Source organism: Neofelis nebulosa, chromosome 9 (assembly GCF_028018385.1).
Source record: "Neofelis nebulosa isolate mNeoNeb1 chromosome 9, mNeoNeb1.pri, whole genome shotgun sequence".
Taxonomy (NCBI): domain Eukaryota; kingdom Metazoa; phylum Chordata; class Mammalia; order Carnivora; family Felidae; genus Neofelis; species Neofelis nebulosa.
The window spans coordinates 125,716,562-125,740,474 of NC_080790.1; the positions used below are offsets into that span (position 1 = coordinate 125,716,562).

The following is a 23,913-nucleotide window of genomic DNA, read 5'->3' on the forward strand; positions in this document are numbered from 1 at the left end:
TTTATTTCAAGAGAGAGAGAGAGCATGAGTGGGGGTGGGGAGCAGAGAGAGAAGGAGAGAGAGAATCTCAAGCAGGCTCCGTGCTGTTGGTGCAGAGCCCGATGTGGGGCTTGATCCCACGACCGCAAGATCATGACCTGAGCCAAAATCAAGAGTAGGACGCTCAACCAACTAAGCCACCCAGGTGCCCCTTCCCCATCTCATTACAGCTCTGCAGACACCGGAGGGCAGTGTTCAGGTTCGGTTCTTGCCCAGTATAACCTGGCTTCCTTCAGACGTTCCTTCTATGACTTGACTTCCAAAGTCTTTCTCATCCATCATCTCAGTGATTCCTTAACCACTCACACATATACAATGATGATGATGATAGCTAACACGAGTTGAGTGCACACTATGTACTAGGCTCTGTGTCGGGTGTTGCTTATGCCTAATCCTTAAGGCAAATCCTAGAAAACAGGTAGTCATAAAGCCCATTTTACATAGGAGGAAATCAAGGCTCAAAGAGACTAAATAACCAGGTTAGGTTACAGAACCCATACAGGTGGTACAACAGATTCTTTGACTTCAGAGCTCATGCTTTGGATCACCACATTAAATGACTGGAATGGGAGGGGAGGTGCCTGGGTGGCTCAGTCGGTAAGCATCTGACTTCAGCTCAGGTCATGATCTCACGGTGTGTGAGTTTGAGTCCCGTGCTGACAGCTCAGAGCCTGGAGCCTGCTTCAAATGTTGTGTCTCCCTTCCCTCTCTCCTGCTCATGCTCTGTCCCTCTCTGTCTCTCAAAAACAAATTAATGTTAAAATAATTTTTAAAAATTAAAAAAAAAAAGAAACAAAAAATAAATGGCTGGAATTAGGGGGTTCCAGTCTGTGCAGATGAGAATAATTCTGTTTCAAGGCTGTAACGTGGACATTCTATGTTTTTAGTCTGCTGACCTGTCCAGTACATTGTGGGTGGACTTGCCTTATATATTGTGTGAGCCAATATATAAATCAATCCGACTTCCCCACCTTCCCCTCCACTCTGTGTACACACACACACAAACACACACACACAGTCTTCTACTGGTTCTGTTTCTCTGCGGAACCTAGCCTGACAAAGGTCCTGTCTCCCTGCCTTCTGACTGCATGTGTCTTAACGAGGCATCTAAGATCACCAAGTCCAATCTGCATAATAGTATCCATTAATGGGACCAACATGATTTCTGTGAGATGGCGAGACAGTCATGCAGAGCCTGGGGACTGACCTACTGCTGAAGGAAGGTGGTGATGGTGAGCTGCCATCCCTGCCCGTGAACTCAAACCACTCTGGTAGGAGAGGAAGAGCCCTGAGTATTCTTCTGCTAACCGTGTCACATTGGGTAAGTTGCTTCCCTTCTCTGGGTCTCAGTTTTCTCCTCTGTAAAACGAGAGGGCTGGGATAGATGACCTTCAAAGACCCTGCCACTCCTTCTCATCCTGAGCTGGTACAAATAACCAGAGCTTTCTGTCTTACCTGCTGCAGGATACTGACAATCTGTCAGTTTCTCTCACCCTCTGTTTTCTTCCTGGAGCGAAATCGCCCATGACCTACCTCTTAGTGTGACTATGCAGCTAACGTGCAGTAAACACCGAGATTAAGGGCACTGGCTTTAGCAGGTGGCCAAACTTGACTTTGAGTCTGAGATCTACCACCACTTGGCTCTGAGGACTCCTTGAGCAATCACCTCACTTCACCTCTCTCAGCCTGTGACCTCACCTGCTGAACAAAGACTAACGTGCCGACCTTGAAGGACTGAAGGTGAGATCAGATCCTGACTATACTTTTTTTTTTTTTTTTTTTGAGAAAGAGTGCATGCACACACGTGTAAGTGGGGGAGGGGCAGAGAGAGAATCCCGGGCAGGCTCCTCGCTAAGCATGGATGTCAGGATCCAACCCAGGACCCTGGGATCATGACCTGAGCCGAAATCAAGAGTTGTATGTTCAACCGACTGAGCCACCCAGGCACCCCTGAAATTAGATCCTGATTATAAAGTGCTCATCACATCTTAGGTACCTGATGAGTTTCTAGGCCTCTTTCCTCCCTGAATCCCTGTGTTCACAATCTTTCAAAGCTTTAGCCTCCTCAAAAAGGAACAAGGAACCCTACTGGGTGCTGTCCTAGTGACTTCACATACTGCTTTAATTTACTGAAAGTTACCTGCTAGACAAATAAAGGTTCACAATCGTCTTTTTCCACTAGGGAAACAGGAATAAAAGGATTCTGTAGGACAGCAGAGTGAGTCTAGGTAAAGGACACACACTCTATTCCCTTAAGTAGTAGGGGGGCCAGGAATGGGCCAAAAGAGCAGAGGGGAGTGCCTGAAAACTGATTATTCGGGGCCTCTGGCATCCTGTGCTCTCTGGGGCCCCTCCTGGGAGGAGAGGAGTCAAGTTTGTGCAAAGAGAGACTCACAATAGGAAAGGCACCAGGGCTGGAGGTGCCCTGCAGCCTGCCCCAATCCCTCCTGGCTGGGGAAGGGGAGATCTGCTCACCAGACACCTGACCCTGTGGAGGCCCCGCCCAGCCTGAGCTGGGCCCTGCTAAAGGCCAGCTGCACCTGGTGGCAGTGATCTCAGAGCAGGGGCTGCTGAACCCAGCTGGGTACAGCCGGGGACAAAGTAGGAAACAGCCTGCCATTGTGTTCCCTCTTCCCCTGCCCCTACCCCCGGTCCGTCAGGGAGTCAGGGAGCTGAGCCCCCAGCCACCAGCTCCTTACAAAATGACCAGACCACCATTCACACCTGCTGGGCCCTGCATGCTGTGCTGAACAGGCTCCACTCTGGCCCAGGACCCTCTAATGGCCTGCAAGGGAGGGGGGGGAGGGGAGAGGGACTGGCAGATGGCCACCTTCACTTGACAGTCAAGTAGAACAGGGCCCAGAGTAGGGCCAGTTTATGTGTCTGCCTCCTCCACCAGACTATGAGCAACTTGAGGTGAAGGACTAGGTCTTGATCACTGGGTCATTCATTCCAGGTAGAGGAAATAGGCAAATGCAAAGGTCCTGAGGCAGAAATGCACGTTGGAGAACCATCTTGGTCAGTGAGCAGAGTAGTGAGAAAAATTACAGGTGAGTCGAAGAAGTGAGCTCTGACTGGAACACGTGAGGCCTTGTAGACCATGAAAACAAGTCTGGCTTTTATTCTAGTTGCCAAGAAATTCACTGAAAGATGCCTGCTCTGAGAGTAGATACTGCAAATAGCCAGAAAGATAGTAGCCTCATGTTCTGGCATCCAGCATGGGTAGCAGACCGTTACCTGGTCAGTCCCAGAGAGTGTGACCGCGTTCTGATGTGGAAGCACCAGGGGGGCCCTCCCCCTGCCCAGGAGCCAGAGAATAATACTTCAAAAATAAAAAATAAAAAAACACTAAAAAACATTTTTTAAAAGGGGCACCTGGGTGGCTCAGTCAGTTAAGCATCCGACTTCAGCTCAGGCCATGATCTCACAGTTCGTGGGTTCGAGCCCTGCATTGGGCTCTGTGCTGACAGCTCAGAGCCTGGAGTCTCCCTCTCAATCTACCCTCCCCCACTTATGCTCTTTCTGTCTCTCTCTCAAAAAATAAACATACATTAAAAAAATATTTTTAAGGGGCGCCTGGGTGGCTCAGTCGGTTGGGCGTCTGACTTCGGCTCAGGTCATGATCTCGCGGTCCGTGAGTTTGAGCCCCGCATCGGGCTCTGGGCTGACAGTTCAGAGCCTGGAGCCTGTTTCGGATTCTGTGTCTCCCTCTCTCTCTGACCCTCCCCTGCTCATGCTCTGTCTCTCTCTGTCTCAAAAATAAATAAAACGTTAAAAAAAATTTTTTTTAAATATATTTTTTAAAAAGAGGAAGTGGCATTGCAGGCAGAGGAAACAGCAAGTAGGAACCTCTGAGAAGACAGAAACGTGGGGGGGATTTGGGGACCATAAGGAGTTTAGTGCGCTTAGACGGTAAGATGCAACCAGGGGGTGTCTGGGTGGTGGGGGACAGCGGGGTGGCCAGCAGGGGTGCGGGAGCTCTAAGGCCTGCGTCAGATTCTTCCACTGCATTCTGTTGTATGGTAACCAGTCCCTCCATGCTGGGCACTTGGGTTCTTTCTAGTTTTCCCCTGTTAGAAACAATGCTGTGATGAACATCTTTGTCCACACACCTCTGTGCACATGTATGATTATCTCCGTACAGTAAAGATAGGAACACCTGAGGGCTTCCTGGTGGACAGGTTGGAACAGATTCTGTTTGCCAAACCAGTCCTGGTGCTTTTGGACTGCACTTTGCCGGGTGTCTGCTTGAAGGGTCCTGGACAGGGAGACGCTGGGAGAAGGCCTGAGGGAGCAATAGAGAGCCCTGACTGTGACCTCTGGCTGCCCAGGCCAGGTAAAGGGCAGGGAGGAGCCCCCCGGCCCTGGGCCCCACCTGTCCTGTTGCTGTACATTTATCTGTCCAGCTGTCCTGGTGCCCCAGCTCCCGGCTCCTCCCAAGGAGGCGATAAAGGTACTTCAGAGGCAGGTCTTCAAAGTTGGGGTACCAGATGCAGAGTTCAAACCCCTCACTCCTCAGGGAGAAGCTCAGAGGTTTTGCATTCCCTCCCAATTGTGAGTCTCCCCACTAGGGGGGAGTTTTGTGGTGAGAATGTGTCTCAGCCTCTCCTACCTGCTTCGATGTGGGTTTTTTCTCCTTCGCCTGATGTGTGGGAGTCATTCAGCTAATTGTTCTGTAAGTAGCTACATATCCAGTATATCCAGTGTCTGGGAGGAGGAGAGTTTAGGATCCTTCTACGTCACCATCTTGAGCCAGAACTACAATGGCAAAAGCACTTCCACATTGAGCATGGATCTGGGTTCAAATCACAGCTGTACCACTAAAGAACTGAGTGACCTTTGGGCCAGTTACTCAAACCCTCAGAACCTCAGTGTCCTCATCTGTATAATAGGGGAAATGACCTAGCAGGGTTACTTTGGAAGTGAAATGACATTGACAAGTACCTGGCCCATGGTCCAGCTCTCAGTAAATGGTGCTGTATATTTCCATCGTCATCGTGGGTCTCCAGCCTTTTTTGAAAGACCCACAACAGCTTTATGGGGATAAAATCTACATGCCTGACGATGTACTCGTTTAAAGTGTGCAATTCAATGGCTTTTGAGTATATTTCTCACAATCACTTTTGCAACCTCTTCAGCATCCCCCAGACCCATTTGTAGTCCTTCCCATCTCTCCTGCTGATTTCTCTCCCCCTCCAGCCCTAGGCAACCCCAGTTAACTTTCTATGTATTTGCCTATTCCGGACCCTTCAAGTAAATGGAATCATACAAAATGGAAACCTTGCAAAGTCTTCTGTGACAGCCTTCTTTCACTTAGCATAATGTTTTCATGGTTCATCCATGTTTAATCAGTACTTCATTCCCTGGTATTGCTGGCCAATATTCCCCTGTGTGGAAAGACCACATTTCATAGATCCATCCACAAGCTGAAGGACACTTGGATTGTTTCCACCTTTCGGCTCTCATGAATAATGCTGCTGTGCACAGTTACGTGTGGATGTATGTTTTCATTCCTCTTGGGTATATACCCCAGGGTGGAAATGCTGGGTCATAGGGTAGCTCTATTTTTAACCTTGTGAGGATCTGCCAGACTATTTTCCAAAGCAGCTACACCACTTACATTCCCACCGGCAGTATATGAAGGTTCTAATTCCTTCACATCCTTACCAACACTTGTTACTGTTGGTCTTTTTTTATTTTTATTTTTAGCCATCCTAGTGGGAGTGTAGCCGGATCTCATTGGGGTGTTGGTGTGCTTTTCCCTGATGGCTAACATCTCCATCTTTTTCAATGGAATCTGCTTTGTTTCCAGGGACAGATAAATCCTAGGACACCCTTTTCCCAGTATGGAAACACTAACGTGTCCCAAAAAGAGGGAAAAAAAAAATCTTATATGAAAAAAAAAAATGTCCATGATGAATTCATAACACTCCTTAGGCTTGCTCTTCCATAAATGACTGTTTCCTTGTTTGGGGACATGGGGTAGTTTCTAATTTTCTTCTATTATCTTCAATATAAAGACTGGTTGTCACATGGAAAATGCTTACGATAAGTAAACAAAAGCAGGCTGAAAAAATACCCAGTTCAGTCATCATATCTGAAAACAACGTATGTTTGTTAATTCATTCACATGCGTTTTGACCAACGTGCTGTGTTCCAAGCCTCGAGCTAGCTGACAGATGGACAAGGCTGGGAAAGGAACAGCAAAGATGCAAATAGCACTGGGTAGGGGTGATGGGGGCCCCGGTGATAGATTCCCCACCCTTCCCCATCTCTATTTCCCAAACTCCCTGGACTATTGTTACAATGCCCTTGCAATGATAAAATTGAGGGAAAGAAGAAATAACTATTGATTTAAGGGTGATGGGAGAACCATTTCTTTTTTTAAAAAAAGTATTTATTTTTGAGAGAGATAAAGAGAGAGTGAGTGGGGTACGGGCAGAGAGAGAGGGAGAGAGAGAATCCCAAGCAGGCTCCTCACTGTTTGCACAGAGCACAACTCGGGGCTCGATCCCGCAAACTGTGAGATTGTGACCTGAGCCAAAATCAAGAGTTGCATGCTTAACTGACTGACCCACCCAAGCATCCCACAGAAGCATTCCTTGAGCCAGATCCTTCAAACCTACCATTTTATAGAATCTCCACGCAACTTGGGAGGCTAACAATACAGTAGCTAATATTTTGGCACTTACCACATGTCTGGCAAGGGGTTCCCTTCCGCTATGGTGGTCTGTCTTTCCACATTACCCACACATGTGCACAGCTGCACATAAACTCATGTTCACACTCAGATCCGCGCCTGCAGCCTTGGACATACCCAGGAGCGTTCATGCCACACCTAGACTCACATGGGCACTTACGTGCAGGACTGCTCATATCCACAGGTATGCGCATGGGCACATGTGTACGTGTGAGCTATGCACACACACATATGCATGTGCATAGAGGCCATACACTTTTGGACTCATGTCTAAGAGTGGGAAAAGGGGTGCAGATAAAGGGCCCAAAGTCCAACTTACCCTCAAAGCACCGTCTGCTGCTGGCAGGTGTGTGTACAGGACTGGGTGAGGCAGGGACAGGTGGCTATAGGCTCAAAGGACAGCAATGACCTTGTGCCAGAAACCAAGGGCCACCCACTAACTTCTGGACAGCAACTAGAGGGCCTCATCTGTTGGGCAAATCCCCAGCTGGAAGGCCTGAACTGAGACCCTACATACAGCCCAACCCTGTGCCAGGAGCTCCAGGGACTGCAGAAAAGAAGACACCATCCAAGTCCTCCAAAGGTCCCCAAGGAGTTGAGAAGACAAGATTCACATCTAGAGGAGGCCTCACATAGCGGTCAACGGCAAGCATTTTAGCGACAGACTTCCTGGATTAGAATCTTGATTCTACCATTTACTGGCTGTATGACCTGGGCAAGTTAGTTAACTGATCGGTGCCTCAGTTTCCCCATCTATAAAACGGGGAAAATTCTAGTGCCTACCCCTTGGGTTGTTGCTTAACGAGTACTAAATAAATACATCTTTACAAAATAAGCTGTTCTGGGCAAAGGGGGTTTGGGGGTGAGGGACAGGCACTGAGTAGCAAGAAATTCCTCAGGACCCTGGCCCTGTGTCCTACTAGCTGGGTGACCTCGGACAAGTCACACAACCTCTCTGAACCTTAGAGCTCCTTATTTGTAAACGTTGCACATTCTTGATCACTAAACACATATTTATTGAGGACCTACCATGTGCCATGCATAGAGAAAATAACAGGGAGAAAGCCAGACGGTCCCTGTCTGCATGGAGCCTACAGACTCAGAAGAAGGATGAAGTGAAACCCTGGTGCATAGTAGGTGTGCCATCAGTGTTCCTTCTTTTCTACCATTGTGAAGACAATACGTCAACACTGTAGAGAGTTTGGAGAATGCAGAGGGGCTGAGGTGGGGGAGATCACTCGGAATCTCCCCGCCCCCGCCCCTAACAAAACTAGTCATTTCATTTTTGCCTGGCAAGCCAGTAGGGCCTGGCTCGTGGTAAAACGCTTCAAAAAGCATTGGGATTAGGGCACCTGGATGGCTCAGTCGGTTAAGCATCCGGCTTTGGCGCAGGTCATGATCTCGTGGTTCATGAGTTCGAGCCCCATGTCGGGCTCTGTGCTGACAGCTTGTACCCTGGAGCCTGCTTCGGATTCTGTGTCTCCCTCTCTCTGTCCCTCCCCTGCCCACACTCTTGTCTCTCTCTCTCTCAAAAAATAAATAAACATTAAAAAAAAGTGTTTAAAAGAGCATTCGGATTAACCAATACATTGCAATTGTGCATTAGAAAACAGCTAATTAGACTGTAGCATATTTACTCGATGGAAAGCAACACGAGCTGTCATGGCCAGCCCTCGGCACATAGAGGCCTTTCCCTTCTTTGGGACCTACAACATTTCCATGTTATAGGAAACAAAACTGAGGCTCAGAGAAGTCACGTCACTTGCCAAAGGTCACACAGAAATGTGAAGAGCCAGCTTCAGAAGCCAGAGCTTTTTGGCCCACACTGTCTCTGACTGTGGGACACAGCCAGAGATGGACAGTAGGGCTTTGGCATGGTGACAGGGCTGCCTTTCCATTTACTGAAGCTCAGGTTTGGGGGGTCTTTGTGAGCCAGACCTAGGGACACAGGATAATTGCCAGGCTCTTAGATGGCCCTGGGGTTCTCTTCTGAGCCCAGAAAGCCCTCACTCTTACCCCCTTGGGAGCTTGGGGGCTGGCTTAGCCAGGGTCACAGCACTGGACAAGTCCGTGTCTTCTGGTGCCCTCTAGTGGGCAAGGAATGAAAACCTCTGGATCCCTCAGGGACCTGGGAAACCTCTGGATCCCCTCAGGGACCTGGGAGCCCACCTTGTGGAAGTCAACTACTCCTGCTGCTGCTAATGATGGTGGCCACACAAGTGCTGACCTTGTGCAGGCACTTTGACACCTAATCTCATGTAATTCCCACAATAGCTCTCTCAAGGTGGGGACCATCATTAGTACTTGATATATATAATCTGAGACTTGGGAAAATGACTTACCAGGGGCATGTAGCTGGTTGGTGGCAGGGCCAGGAGGTAAGCCCTCGGTGCTCATAGGAGAGAGCATCGTCAAGGAAGCCTTCCTGCGCCATGTGACAGCCCTGCGTGGTTGGACACACGGCAGGGTCACACCCCCCACAAGACCCTTGGAGAGGGGCTCTACAGTGCATTCACCTGATTCCATATTTGATACATTTTGCAACATGAAGACACTTTAGTTGTAATTGGTTGAGACTACTGTCTCTACTCCACTGTCTAGAATGTTTTCATAATCACAGGTGATAAATATACATTAATAATTCGTTTGACACATTTTGTTAAACGAATGAATGGATGACAGTGGAATGAATGAAGTAGCATTTAGTTCACTCTTGAAGGAAGGAGGCGATTTTCATGGATACTTCTCAGGCAGTCTAGGGTTACCCTCCACAGGGCAAACTTGGGCCATGGTGGTCTTGAATGTCAGAGTGACATTCAATCTGGACTGCTTTGGCAGGCAGTGGGGGCGCTATGGGAGGTTTTAGAGCAGAGGAAGGATTTGGGTGTAATCGTCAATTAAGCAGAAGCTGAATGTCAGATAAGAGGACGGAGCCCTATGGCCGGGTGGCGGCGGGCAGGGCACAGACTGCCTCTGGTAAAACTGCCCTCAGCCAGCACCACCAAATAGCGGGTGCTCAGGTGATGGGATCACAGGGGTCCCGTCCATCACAGTGCTCCTTTCTACAGCATCCCTGGGAGAGAGAGCCCAGGCTAGGAGAGACCAAAACCTCGGTGGGCGTTCGGCCTGGATTTGTTCAACAGTTTGGTGCGCCCAGCCCAGTGTGGGAGAAGGTTGGGGCCCTGCCCAGGTCAGGCATGGGGTCTAATGGGTGTGAGGGTCCCAGGCATTACGGCATGTCCCAGCCTCTTGTTTTGAGGTGAGGCGGCCATTCCACAGAATAGGAAACGGGAGCTGGTGAGGCAGGGGTGGACCTATAAACGTCCAGCTGTCCCTCTGCCTCCTTTACTAGGCGCCGCGCTACCCCTTCCCTCTCCTCCAGGAGTAGAAATCAACAACCCCAACCCCCAGCTACCCGTGTATTTAGAACTTGTTTTGTGCCACACCCCATTAATGTCTTGTCACTTGATTGTTCCTCCAGCAAACCTCAGATTCAGAGGAATGGCTAACTATTTCCGTTTTACAGATAGGAGCTGGAGATCCCAGAGAGGTGAAGTTGCTTAGCCAGGTCACACAGCAATAAGCGGTAGAAGCGAGACCAAACCAGGCTCCCAAGGCAGCCCCCTGAGTCCCCCCCCCCCCCCAACCTTCCTGGCCTCCTGTTCTGGTCCCAGCTCAGGTGCAGAAACTCAGCACTGCCAGCAGAGGGAGACACGCCCTAGAAGATAAGCCCGGCTTCCCAGAGCTCTGGCCACTGGGATTCTCCCTGCGGGGAACAGCCTGGCTAAGGCTACTCTAGGATTCTGAAATGCCTGGCCTTGGGCGCCCCCTTAGTCCCAGGTTCAGGTGGGGCCTGAGGAGCACGGAGACGTGTGCAGGGGAGTGTAAAACAGCTGAGGTGAGCCCACGGTTCACAGAAAAGGAAACACAATGGCTTTTAACATAGAAAAAGAGGTTTCGCTCACTCCTAATAAGTGAAATCTGTGTTAAATCCACAAGCCGGCACTTGTGATGTATTAAATTGGCCGCTGGGCAGGTGAGGGTATGGAGAAACGTGCCCTCATACATTGCTGATGGGTTTAAAACTTGGCTTGTGGAAGGCGATCTGGTAATAGCTATTGAAACTGCAAATCCGCATGCATCCAAAGGGCATGGAAAATACATGAATCGAAAGACTCATACTAGACGTGCATTATTCAATATGGCGGCCACCAGCCACACCTGGCTGCTGAGCACTTGAAGTGTGGCTGGTTCCGACTGAGATGAGCTGTAAGTATAAAATACACACCAAATTTTGTCAGTATGAAAAAAAAAGTAAACTAATTCCTTAATAGTTGTTTTATATTGATGTTGTGTTGTGATGAAATGTGTTGAAATGTATTTTTGATAGATGGAGCTAAATCATTTTTCAAGTTATACTTGTTCTTTTTTACTTTTAAAACATGGCTGCCAGAAAAATGTTAAATTACATAGGTGGTTTGCATCTGTGGCTCATATTTTTTTCGTAGCAAAATACACGTAACATCAAATTCATTATCGGGGTCATTTCTAACTGTACAGCTTAGTGGCACCAAGAATGATCACGTTGCTGTAAACACGTGACCACCAGCCACATCCGGAACTTTTTCATCTTCCTGTATAGAAACTCTGTCCCATTAAACAACAGCTCCCCGTCCCCTCTTCCCAGGCCCTGGAAACTACCATTCTAGTCCCTGCTTCTCAAAATTTGACTGCTCTAGTCTCTCCTTCATATAAGGGAATCCTACAGTATTTGTTCTTTTGAGTCTGGCTCATTTCACCTAGCATAACGTTTTCACGGCTCACACGGTGTCCAAGTGTCCTTCCTTTTTAAGGCTGAGCAACAGTCCATTGTGTTTACGTACACATCTATTCATCAGCTGACGGACATTTGGGTTGTTTCTACATTTCGGCTGTTGTCAATGCTGCAATGAACGTTTATGTACAAATATCTGTTCGAGTCCCTGCTCTCAGTTCTTGAGTATATCCTGTAGTAGATTTTACTGGACAGCACTATACTAGAAATTTCCATAGCAGCTCTATTTGAAATGCCTCCAGACTGGGAGCTGCCCAAATGCCCATCAGCAGCGGAACGGCGAAATAGATTTTGGTATATTCACACGGAACAGCACAGTAATAATGAATGAACAGGCGCACGCACAGTGTGGATGGAGCTCACGCACAAAGCAACACATGTGCTGTGAGTCCACTTGCACAAAGTTCAAAAGAGGCAAAGCTAACCTGTGATGTTAGCAGTCAGGGTGATGGCTCCTCTTTGTGGGCTGTGAAGGGGCTTCTGAGGGGCTGGCAGTGTCCTGTTGATCTGGCACTGGCTTCAGGAGTCTGGTTACTTTGTGAAAATTCACCAGCTAAACTCTCAGTTTTGTGTATATGTCAGGCTTCTGTAAGAAGTTCTAGAAAAAAAAAATGCATATACCCTTTGATCCAGTGATCCTAGTTTTAGGAATTAAACTACAGACATATTTTTCACACTGCACTTTCTCATCATAGCAAAAAACTGGAACATCTCAGCTCACACCCACTAGGATGGCTATTATCAAACAAAACAAAACAAAAACAAAAATAGAAGCTCCTGGCTATCTCAGCCAGTAGAGCGTGCAACTCTTGATCTCAGGGTTGTGAGTTCAAGCCCCATGTTGGGTGTAGAGATGACTTTAAAAAATAAATAGAATCTAAAAAAAAAAAAATGAAAATAAGAAGTGTTGGCAAGGATGTGGAGACTGTGCACTGTTGGTGGGAATAGAAAACAGTGTATCTACTGTGGAAAACTGTATGGCAATTCTCAAAAAATTAAAAATAGAATTACCATATATCATCCAGCAATCCCATTTCTAGGTGAATACCCAAAAGATTTGAAAGTAGGGTCTTGAGGGGCGCCCGGGTGGCTCAGTTGGTTGAACATTAGGCTTTGGCTCAGGTCATGATCTCACGGTTCATGGGTTCGAGCCCCATGTCGGGCTCCACGCTGGTGGTGTGGAGCTTGCTTGGGATTCTCTCTCTCTCTCTCTCTCTGCCCCTCCTCCACTCATGCTTTCTCTGTCTCTCTCAAAATAAATAAGTTTTTAAAAAATGTTTTAAAAAATGGCTAAAATGGCAAATTTGATATTATGCATATTTAACCACAATTAAAATTTTTAAAAAGGAGGTGTCTATAAGGTAAGAAAAATACTCAAGATACTGTGAGTAATAAAAGTCAAGGGGGAGAACAGAGTGTAAGGAATGTTTCCATTTGTTTAAGATATCAAACTGTTAAACAGAAGACACAGAGATAGGATAGAAGTGACCTTCCAGACCAGATTACCATGCACAAAGGACTAACAAAGAAAGTGGGCAAGGACCCGTCTTCGCCCCCCATGACTTAGAGAAAGTTAAGGCGGGGGCGGGGGGGGGGGGCCTTGGTGAGGTGCTGTGCAGGAAGGGGGTGCAGCTCAGGCCTGAGGGACCCCCGCCTGAGATAGCCAAACAGAGGCGGCACCTCCATATGTCGGACTAGAGACTAGGAGAGTTTCTGGACCAGTTGGGGGCTGAGGTGGGGGGAGGGGGGTCTGTCATCTTGGGTTCTATCCCAAGAAGTTGGAGATGGGTGTGGGATTCCTAGGGCTGAGCAAGGAGTGGCAGGGGACTTGGTGCATCCACCAAGGTCAAGGGTAAGAGGAGCCCGCAGCAATGGCCAAATTCATGAAGCCCACAACAGTGTCCCATGATGGAAACATGGGACAGCTTAAAATGTCTGCTGGCTAGAAATAAGTCAGTCAGAGAAAGACAAATATCATATGATTTCACTCATATGTGGAATTTCAGAAACAAAACAGATGAACATAAGGGAAGGGAAGCAAAAATAAGATAAAGACAGAGAGGGAGACAAGCCATAAGAGACTCAAATAGAGAACAAACTGAGCGCTGCTGGCCGGGTGTTGGCTGGGGGGGGATGGGCTAAATGGGGGACGGCCATTAAGGAGGACACTTGTTGGGATGAGCACTGGGTGTTATATGTAAGTGATGAATCACTAAATTCTATTCCTGAAATCACTATCATACTATATTTTAACTAACTTGGATTTAAATTAAAAAATAATAATAAAATAAGACAAAACAAAACAAAACGTCTGCTGGTTAGAACACTGGAAGCCAGCCAGGATGGCAGCAGCTCAATTAAGACCCTTCCTCTCCCCTTACCACCTCCACCCAGCCCCACAAGCAGGGGAGAGGAGGAGGGATGGAGAAGGCCCCCACCCCACCTTCCCCACTGTGGGAAAGAAGCCGGGGAGATGGTCTAAACCCAAATCAAATTGGGAATTTCCCTGAGTATCCTGACTGGATACAATTTGAGTGGAGACCATGTTTGGGACTGAAAGTGACGGCAGAATTGTCTCTATCTAAAAGCTGCTGAGACAACATGACTCCATTCCATGTGCCCTCCCATTCTCCAGGGCCCTGGCAGAGGAAGTTGGGGGAGGGAGGGAGAGAGGGAGGGAGAGAGGGAGGGAGAGAGGGAGGGACAGAGGGAGGGAGAGGGAGAGAGATAAGGAGGGAGAGAGGGAGAGAGATAAGGAGGGAGAGAGGGAGAGAGATAAGGAGGGAGAGAGGGAGAGAGATAAGGAGGGAGAGAGGGAGAGAGAAGCTGCAGGGTCTCTTAAGAGCCTGCCCAGAACTAGCACGAGGTTGCTTCTACCACATTCTATTGACCAAAGCAACACCCAAGGCCAACCCATCTTTGAGGGAAATAAAATCTACTTTTTGAATGGAGGAGCTAGGTCAAAGTCACATTGCAAAGGGGCGTAGGAACAGTGAGGGATGGAGAATTGGGCCCACTTTCCTAACCAGTCTCTCAAAAAGACCTTGCTTCCCTTGCAAGGGAAGCTGGGAAATGTAGGCCAGCTGCAAGTCCAGAAAGAAGAAGCAGGTCACCGGTTCTGCCGTACCCACCCCCTCCTCTGCTGGTGCATTTCTAGGCATCTGCCTACAGTGCTCAGCCCAGCAGGGTGGCTTAGCGAGAGCCTCTATTCTCAGATATGGAGGTCCTGACTTCCCATTTGTGCGACCACACACTTCTGCTCTCAGGAGCTCCATTTTCTCATCTGGAAAATAGGGATATAACAATAATAATTGCCTCCCATTGACATGAGGATGATGAAAGCACTCTTCAATTCATGAAAGCCTCAGACTTTGCAAAGAACCGGCTAACACTGTGCTTTCAAAAGTGTTAGGTAACTAGAGGACACACGAAATCAAGATATGTGTGCAGACCTGGGGAGATGTGTTAACAGTGGGGGTGGGGGGAGCAATCAGAGGAGCTGTGGCAGGAGAGGTTCCTGCAGCCAAACTTTGACAGGTGATGAGCAAAATCGGAATAGACCCAGGAGACAGGGAAAAGCACGGTAGGGAGAAAGAACAGCACATGCAAAGGTGTGGAGGCTGGAACACACGTGGCATGTTGAAAGGTCCCATGCCTCACTATTTAAAGCAGAAATTCCCCAAGGGTGGGATGCTGGCTGGGCTAGGGGCTGACGCACACTAACATGCTTGTTCCTTGGCAGGGCAGGTTCTAAAAAGGGGGGGGGGGGGGGTGAAGAATGAGAAATTGAAAACAGATCATTGGGGAGAAAAGTATTTCAGGCTCGAGACAACTGTCTTTGCAGCCTCTGGCTCCCATCCCACCCATTCCCTGGCCCTGACGCAAGGCTGGCTGGAAGAAGGTGTTTCTCCTGGGATTGTTCAAGCTGAGGGCCTCGTCGGCAGGAGGCTAAAGCCTACCCCATTCCTGTCTGGGTGCCAAACTCTACACCAGGCTTAAATGGACCCACAGCCTGACGGCATACCTGAAGCCATGTGAAATGCTCCCTTGATTCTCCCCTCAAGATACGTTCTGTTATTGTCCCCATTTCCCAGATGAGTAAACTGAGGCTTAGAGAAGTTAACTGGCTTACCCACAGCCACATACCCAGCCAAGGGTGAATCTGACCGATTCCATTGCCTTATCCTGGGCCTAGGGTGCAGGTAGAGTAGGGAGATGTTTAGAACAGCAAGGGAGAGCATTCCATGGGGTACAGGATTTAGTGTGTGAGGTGGTACAGTGCAGGGAGCAAGTGTTTGACTCAGAAGTCAGATTTTGGGGGCTGTTTGTTACAGCAGTATGACTTAGCCTATCCTGACTGATACAAGTCATGAGAAACAAAGTTACACGTCCTTTAAAAGGTTACAGCTTACTGTCTTCCTCTCAGAAGCAGCAATTAAAAAAAAAATAGCAACTAATTTTAAACTTTGACAAAGTACATGTAACATAAAATTTGCCACCTTAACATTTGAAAATGTACAGCTCTGTGGCATTAAGCCCATTCACATGGTTATGCTGCCATCACCACCATCCATCCCCAGAGCTCTTGTCGTCCTGCGAGGTTCAAACTCTGTTTTGAATCTGTTTCCATCAAACATGAACTTCTCCTTCCCCTTCCCCAGCCCCAGGCCACCACGCTTGTACTTTCTGTCTCTATGCACCTGATTACTCCAGGTACCTGAACGTCCTCATGGTTCATCCATGTTGTAGCCTGGGTCAAAACGTCCTTCCTTATCAAGGCTGAGTAATATTCCGTTGCACGTACATTTGTCATTCACTCACTCAACCATCTCCCATGGACACCTGGGTTACTTCCACCTTTTGGCTGGTGGGAGTAATGTTATACATAGGGGAGCACAAAAATCCAGAGCCGCATTATAAAGCAAAGTTGTCGGGGGAGATACCTGCACTGACCAAGACGCCAGGAGACTCCAGGCCTCCGGATCCACCACTAACTTGCCGTGTCGCTTTGGGCACATGGCTTTCTGCATCCGATTCAAACTCTCCTCGCTTCGCTGCCTACCTCACGGTAGCGTGCGGAGACCCGGTGGGACCGTGCCGTATGAACGCTCCCTGCAAAGAGAAGCCACGAGAGACTGTTATTGCTGTTACTTAGTGGGCTGAGGGTGATGATTTCCCAAAGGCATGAGTCACTAATGGTGGAATTCTAGGCATCAGGAGACACAGTTCTGGGCAACAGAGACCAGATTCCACACAGAGCAGTGACCCTGACCCTGAGCCTGCTAGGGAGCCACACCCTCTCTCCTTGGCCACTGGCTGTTGTGAAGAAGCAGTCAGTGAATGTCATATCACATGGTCCTTAGGGTGGAGCCTGCAGCTCTTATTGCCTCACATGATTGTTAAGGAGGCCCAGAAAGGGTGATACACTTGCCTGGAGCCACACAGCCAGAGAGCAGTGGAAGCCAGACTAGAACTCAAAGCTCCAGACTCCCAGCCCTGCACCACCCTGCCTACCATGCAACTCTAGGAAGAGGGTCTAGGGACTGAGCTCTGGAAGAGCAGTTGGGGCAGGGAGAGAATGGGGGCCCAAGTGGCCTCACAGGGAAGGGGGAACTTTCTTCTTTGGTATCATGGAGATTGACCTAAGAACCTCTCAACTTACAGCCCTCTCCGTACTTTCCAAAATCCTGAGAGCACTCGTGATAACAATACTTGCTACTATTAATTGAACCCTTCCTAAGTCCCAGGCTTAGAGCTGAGTACCTCACGTGCTCGTCTCCTTCATCCCTCCAGTGAGCTAGGAACCAGTGTTATACCATCCAAAAGCCCCCAAACCTGAATTCAATGGCATTTTCCAGGTCATAAAATGCGAAAAGCCCAGAGCTGGCTTTGAACCCAGGGCAGCGTGCCTGTGGTATCTGTGTACTGAAGCGCAATGATTTACTGCTTCGGCTGAATTCTGTAACAGTTGTCAGGGGTCAGGGGTGGGGGTGGGGGAGGGCTGACTTCACCCATTGCTCAAGCGGGAAAACTGAGGCTTGGAGCAGATTAGTGGCATGTGGACAAGAGGAGGAGTCAGGGCTGGGTCAGGGCAGGCTTCTGTCCAGCACATCTGCTCCGGGGAGGACAAAGCTCTTCTAGGAGTGCTGCAGCCCCTGTCAGACCTAAGCAGGATGGGGAGGGGGTAGCGATGGAACCTATGTGGGCCCCCTCAACCCGCAATAACGACAGCCAGCACTTAAGGAGCGCTAACCAGGCTCACGGTCTTCAGCTTGACACCCCCTCTGGATTATTTCATTTCGTCTCCACCCACGTTGAAGGAACTCACCTTCCTCTCCTCCCTTTGTAGATGGGAACGTTCAGATTCAGGGAGGTGAGCTCACTTGTCCAGCTGGCCAGGCTAGAAGGTTGTGGAACTGATATGCGAAAGTCTGACCTTTTACCCACCCTGCAAGATCCCCTCCCCGAGGAGAGGAGAGAGCAGCAGCCCGAGTAAGCCCTGCACAGCCCGCCAGGGCTGAGGCTCGGGAGATTCCATTTGCCAAGGGTCCCCAGGTACGCTGTTCTCAGAAACCATATTCCTCAAGCGGAGGAATCATGCATGGTGATTCAACAGCCCCCCTTCCCCGCCGATTCTCCGCCGTCCACAGGATAGAGGATCCACGGCGTGTGATCCCGAGGGCTGAGCCAACAGAGGAGCTAGTGACAGCAGGTCGGCCCAGGCAAATTTGGCTACCTACAGAAGCCTTCCCCTCCCTGTATGTGCCGCTCTCAGCACTGGCCGGGGAGGAAGGCAGCGTCTCCCAGGCCCCATCCTTTCGGGGCCCTTAATCCAGCTCAGATCCAGAAACGACTGCCCATTCTCTTTCCTGCCTCCGGCCTTCTCTCTAGAGCCTTGCCTTTGCTCTGGGATAGGGGTGGGCAATGTGTTCAAGAAGTCTCTTCTCCAGCCCCAGGGGCTAAGCCATTCAAGATTCTCCAGTCCCCGTGGCTCGTTTTCAGGGACGGGCTTGTGTATCGGCTGGGTTAAGTCATGCTAGCCGCTGTAACAAATACCTCCAAGATTTCAGTGGCTTTCCACCACGTTTGGTTCTTTCTCACATGCCCGTATGGGAAGTCTTAACAGAAACATTTTGATCTGTACAGCCATTTAGGGACAGAGACCCTCCCTTCCTAGCTTGTGATTTGGCCTTCCTCGTCCTTATTCAGCAGGCAGATGGGGAAAGACGGCAAGGATCATAGGCCAGACCTGAAAACGATGCATTTATTTCTGCTCATATCCCATTGGCCAGACTCGGTCACATGGCCACACCTAACTGCACAGGGGGCTGGGAACTGTAGCCTGGCCATGCACCTAGAAAGATGGCTATCAGTGAGCCCTAGCGGACTTCCATGGGACTATGACCCCGTTCTCACTGAGGAGACACAAAGTCTGCCAGGGGGTTCTGAGGAGGGCTTGCCTCGATTATAAGAAGCCGTGTAAGGAGACGTTCCTCTCTTCTTCCCTTTAGGTGGTTGCATGAGGATATGATGTCTGAAACTCTGGCAGCCATGTTGAGACCATGGGGAGCCATGCCTGAGCCCTAAAGCCAACACATGGAAGACGCTGGCGCTGAAGTACCGGTCCCGGATGACATCACTGAGCCTCTGAACTAACCACTCCTGGAAAGACCCAGCCTGCAGAGTGCTTGACCACAGAGGTCTCTACTGTGGAAGTCAGGAGCATCAGGGTATTCTACTATTTGCAGTCAAACCTCCTGACTGACACTCAGGAGTGAATGCTGGAAACAGCCGGCCCGTCGCACGGGCTGTTGTGCTTATTTTAGGGGAAAGGGTGGGGAAGGTGCAGCAGTTTGAACACAAAATGAGCAACTACTTATGTGCCAGGACCCTGACATATGTAGGGTCTATGTGGGGATAAACTGCCCGGATTCAAATCTTGGCTCCATCACCTCAGCAGCCCGTGACCTTGGGTAAGTCACTGAACCTCTCTGTGCCACAGTTACTCCATTCCTAACATTGGGGTGCTTCTAAATATTCCACCTACTCGGTAGAGGATTAAATGTCCAGTTCATGTAACCAGTCTAGCACATTGTCAGTAAACGTGAGCTTAAAAATCCTGACCAGACCCTGAGGGGTATGAGGAATATTAACCCCATTTAAGAGATGGGGAATCTGAAGTTCAAGGAAGTGAAGTCTAAGAGCATACAAATAAGGAGAGACAGAACCTGGATTTGAACCCAGGTTGAGTTGAGCACCTACAATGTGCCAGGCATTGTGGCAGGTGTTTAGTTACATTAGCCCATCGGATTTGCACAGCAGCCCTGCATAGGAGGTGGTGCTGTTATTATTTATTCCTACTATTTATTCCCATATCACAGAGGTAATGAAAGTTGCCTACAAGTAGGGTCAGGATGTCAGCATATGAACCTAGGCCTGGGTCCAAGCCCTTATTCTCTCTACCATTTATCAACCTCCCTCACAGGGACCCACAGACTATGATAGTAGACCCTCAGGCATCGGAGGAATAAGACACTTGGCCCCCACGGCTGTTCAGGGTCTCCTGAACTCATTCCCCAAAGCTGGCTGCCAGTTCAGCCTATCTCCAAGGTTGTCCCAGTAATGGCTATACCCTTGCTCTGCCAGGAAAACCAGGACCCGAAGCAGAAAATCCTGAGAGAGGCAATGCTTGGCTCACTTTATAAAGCAGAACTTTAGGAGCTGAACCGTAACAGAGTAGGCTGCCTTGGGGTGAGCTCCTTGGTCCTGGGAGAATACAAGGAAAGATTGGTGGTCAGTCTTCTCCTGTGAAGGTTTTAGAGGCAGCTCCTGCATGGAAAGATACTGATTCGAAGACCTTCCAGTTTTGAAAATCTGTGATCGTGAGACTCCCAGATTCTGATCTAAGACCACACAATACTCAGAATCTAGGGATCTAAGATTGTGTGCCTTTGCCCCCCTGCGTTTTCTGTCCCCACTTCAGGCTGTTGGACTGTGACTCAGGGAAGGGATATTCCAGTGAAAGCAGAGAATAACAACTTTTTAGGTTTCAAAAGCCCCCCTTCCTCCCCAAAAGACCATTCCTAAAGGGACTTGGGGCATAGTGAGTACATCATGAGTCAGAGAAGGGCAGGCTTCCCTGCTTTCTCCAACCTTTGGGATGGTGGCTGTTCCATCCATCTGGGTCCTGGAGCGAGGGGACATGAAGCCGGCGGCCGGGGGCCTGAGTGCAAACAAAACCTGAGAAACTAGGTTTTGGGGGTGGTTGTTACTGCACTGTGACCTGGCTGACCCTGACCGATGCACATTCCTTCCCCTCCCCCTTCGCCTCCTCCCAAATAAGAGAGCTGGGAAGGGAGCCAGAGAAAAAGCTACGAGTGAACATTTTTTTTAATTTCGTGGGTCAACATGACCCCAGACGGTTCTGAGGAATCCAAAAGTAGAGCGAGGAAGGTATCAAAAGATGAAACGATCACGTGGCCTGTGTAAGCCAAGGGGGCCTGAGACACCCTCACACTGAGACACAACCACAGGGAAAATGCACACACACACGTGTGTGTGTGAGAGAGAGAAGAGCTGGGGAAGAAAACAAACTGATCAAGATTGATTTTCTGCCCACTTGTGAAGTGGGATGTCCTAACAAACATTCAGGATAGATTAATTTCCTGCTCATCTGAATTAACTGAGATTTGTACCTGCTACCCATACTCCTAAAATTTCATAATCCCCAGAGTCTTGGATTCTGGGCTTTTACCATGACTCCTTCCCCAGGTGGGAGGTTGTAGGTACATGGACATGACAGCAGCCAGGTCTGGAAACCAGAAGACCTGAGATCTGCTCTCAAACGTCACCTTCCCAGGGATGCCTCCTCCGGCTCGAAAACGGAACTCTGCCACCTGGGCATTCCCCATGCTTCTTCCTTTTTCGCCAAAGCACTAGCATCAACTGACACACTGTATATTTTACTTATTCGTTTATTGTCTATTTCCTCCACTTGACTGTAAGTTTCAAAAGGGCAGAGATTCCTTCCTTCCTTCCGTTCTTTTTTCTATCTCCTTTCTTTTTTTCTTTCTCTCCTCCTTCCTATGTATCTATAAAATACTTCAAACCTACAGAAAAGCATAGAAAACATATAATGAACACTCATTTGCTATTTGCCCATCCCCTAGGTTTAACAACTGTTAAAATTTTACTCTACTTGCCTCATTTTTGTTTTGGTACCAGCGTTTCCTAAGTAAACACTATTCATCATGATACTTCCTTTTTAAAAGCTTGAAACCAGAGGGTTTTGTCTCTTGTATTCATTGCTTTATGATTTACTGCCTGGAAGTTGGTAGGCCTTCAGTAAATAGCTGTTGAATCCTCATGCAAGGAGGTATCATTATCTCCATTTTTGGAAGAGGAAACAGGCACAGAGAAGTCAAATAACTTGTCCAAGGCCACACAGCTAGGAGGCCGTGAAAGGGGAACGAGAGTTCAGGCAGGCTGAGGCTAGAACCCAGGCATTTCCTGCACTAGAGTCCTCTGGGAGGCTTCTTCAACTGGGATGTTCCTTCATCTTCTCTGCCCACCTGTCCCATCCCACCACCATCCAAGAGGAGACCCAGGGCAGGGAGACGGTTCACAGGCTAGCCAGAAGCAGGCCATGCCCTATCTGGGCACCTGGGTGGTCTCTATAAAAGCTGGGGCCCTCTCTCTTGCCCAGGGGTGGAGACAGAACGCTCCTTTCCAGTTGAGTGACCTTTGGGGTTTGTTATGAGTAGAGATTCCTTCTGGGGAACGTGATGGCTGATGCTGGAAGGCCGAGTCCCCAGACTTAACCCACAGGAATGTGGGGAGGAATCTCCAGGCCTCTGCCCTGCAGGCCAGCTCTCTGGGCCGCCTTGGGCCAGCCAGAGGAGGGCGGTTCTAGGCAGCTGTCCCGGTTGCTGGGCCTTCTGGGGAGGCGGATTGGGACCTTTTATTCCTGGACTGGGAGGCAGCTCCATAAAAAGAGGTCCAGGTTTCAAAACCGAAGAATCCTGAGGTCTGCATCTTCCTAGCCATGTGACGCTGGACAGGTGCCCAGGCTGGCGAAGCCTCGGTTTGCACATCTATCAAATGGGGAGAATTATCGTCCCAACTCACAGCAGATCTGGGACTAGGACGGGGCAGGCCAGGTGCCCAAGACACAACATTTAAGGAGGCGCTGGCTCTCAGGCAGGAGAGAGTACATACCCCTTAAATTATGTACCCCTGTCACCTCGCTGCTAACCCCGGTCCCCGCCCTTCTTCCCAGGGTTGTCATAGGCAAGAAATGAGATATTCTATACAGGGCACATTAACACAGTGCCTGGCACACGCCTCACTCTTTGGGAAAGGCTGTTGTTGTTATTCTTACCGACTGCTTTTCAGAAGTAGGCCGGGCCCTTGCCCAGCCACGGTCCCATTTCCTGTCTCTCTCAGTGGCCTGCGTCTCTTCCACCTGGGTAGACTGCGCCGTTTTCATGATTTATCCCCTTCTCGCAGGATTTGACCCCTACAAATTTCATGACTTTCCTTGGCCTATGGCTCCTGCTCCACGTTGACGGCACACGAACAGGGATTGCCCATATTGACCGTGGGTTTTGAGTGTGCCGGGCACTGTGCTAAGCACGTAGCTGCCACCTCCCATCTAATCCTTACCGTGACCCTATGAGGTAGGAACTATGATGTGCCCATTTTGCAAATGAGGAAACTGAGACACTGAAACAGTAAGTGACTTGTCCTATGATGGGAGGGCCAGAGCTCAGGGCAGGCCAAGGTGGTCTGACCCCACAGCCCGCATGATGGAGCCCAGACATGGCTCCTTCTGCCTTTCACCGGCCTGTGCCCCACAAGGTGCAGACACAGGACTCAAGGCAGGGGTCCCAATGCCAATTGGAGAAGACTGACCTCCCTGAGCTAAATCAGGTGCCAGGCACATGGGGACAGGGGGATGGCCCAGATGCCCTGTGGGCATTTCCAGGCCACAGCGGGTGGTTTCTGAGTTCTTCCCAGACCAGACAGCTTTCTGCTTTCAGGCTCTGGCGGTAATGACATTGAGCTCTTATTTGTGGAGCATTCACCCTGAACAAGCCCCATGCTCCGTGGCCCACATTCAAAACCCCAAGCAATCCTCACAGTGTTCCTCTCGTTCATGATTGTCTATGTTATGAATGAGGGAGACCTCAAGGTACCCAGCGGTGGGCACGGCCCAAGTATAGGACAGGTCCAATGTCTGAACTCCCATTTGTCTGAATGCCAGGTGGGCTGGGGGTGAAGACAGAGCTGCTGAGGGCCTTGTGGGCACCTCCCCACCCCCACCCCGCCCGTCTCTGCT

At 49.3% G+C, this 23,913-nt stretch overlaps 1 long non-coding RNA gene across 1 annotated transcript; it reads left to right on the forward strand.

The window, feature by feature from the left end:
- Positions 1 to 1,069: 1,069 nt before the first annotated feature.
- On the forward strand, positions 1,070 to 21,939 carry LOC131485811 (uncharacterized). Its single transcript, XR_009249026.1, has 2 exons — positions 1,070 to 1,779; positions 19,085 to 21,939. It is a non-coding gene; the product is annotated as an uncharacterized LOC131485811 (long non-coding RNA).
- The last annotated feature ends 1,974 nt before the right edge of the window (positions 21,940 to 23,913 follow it).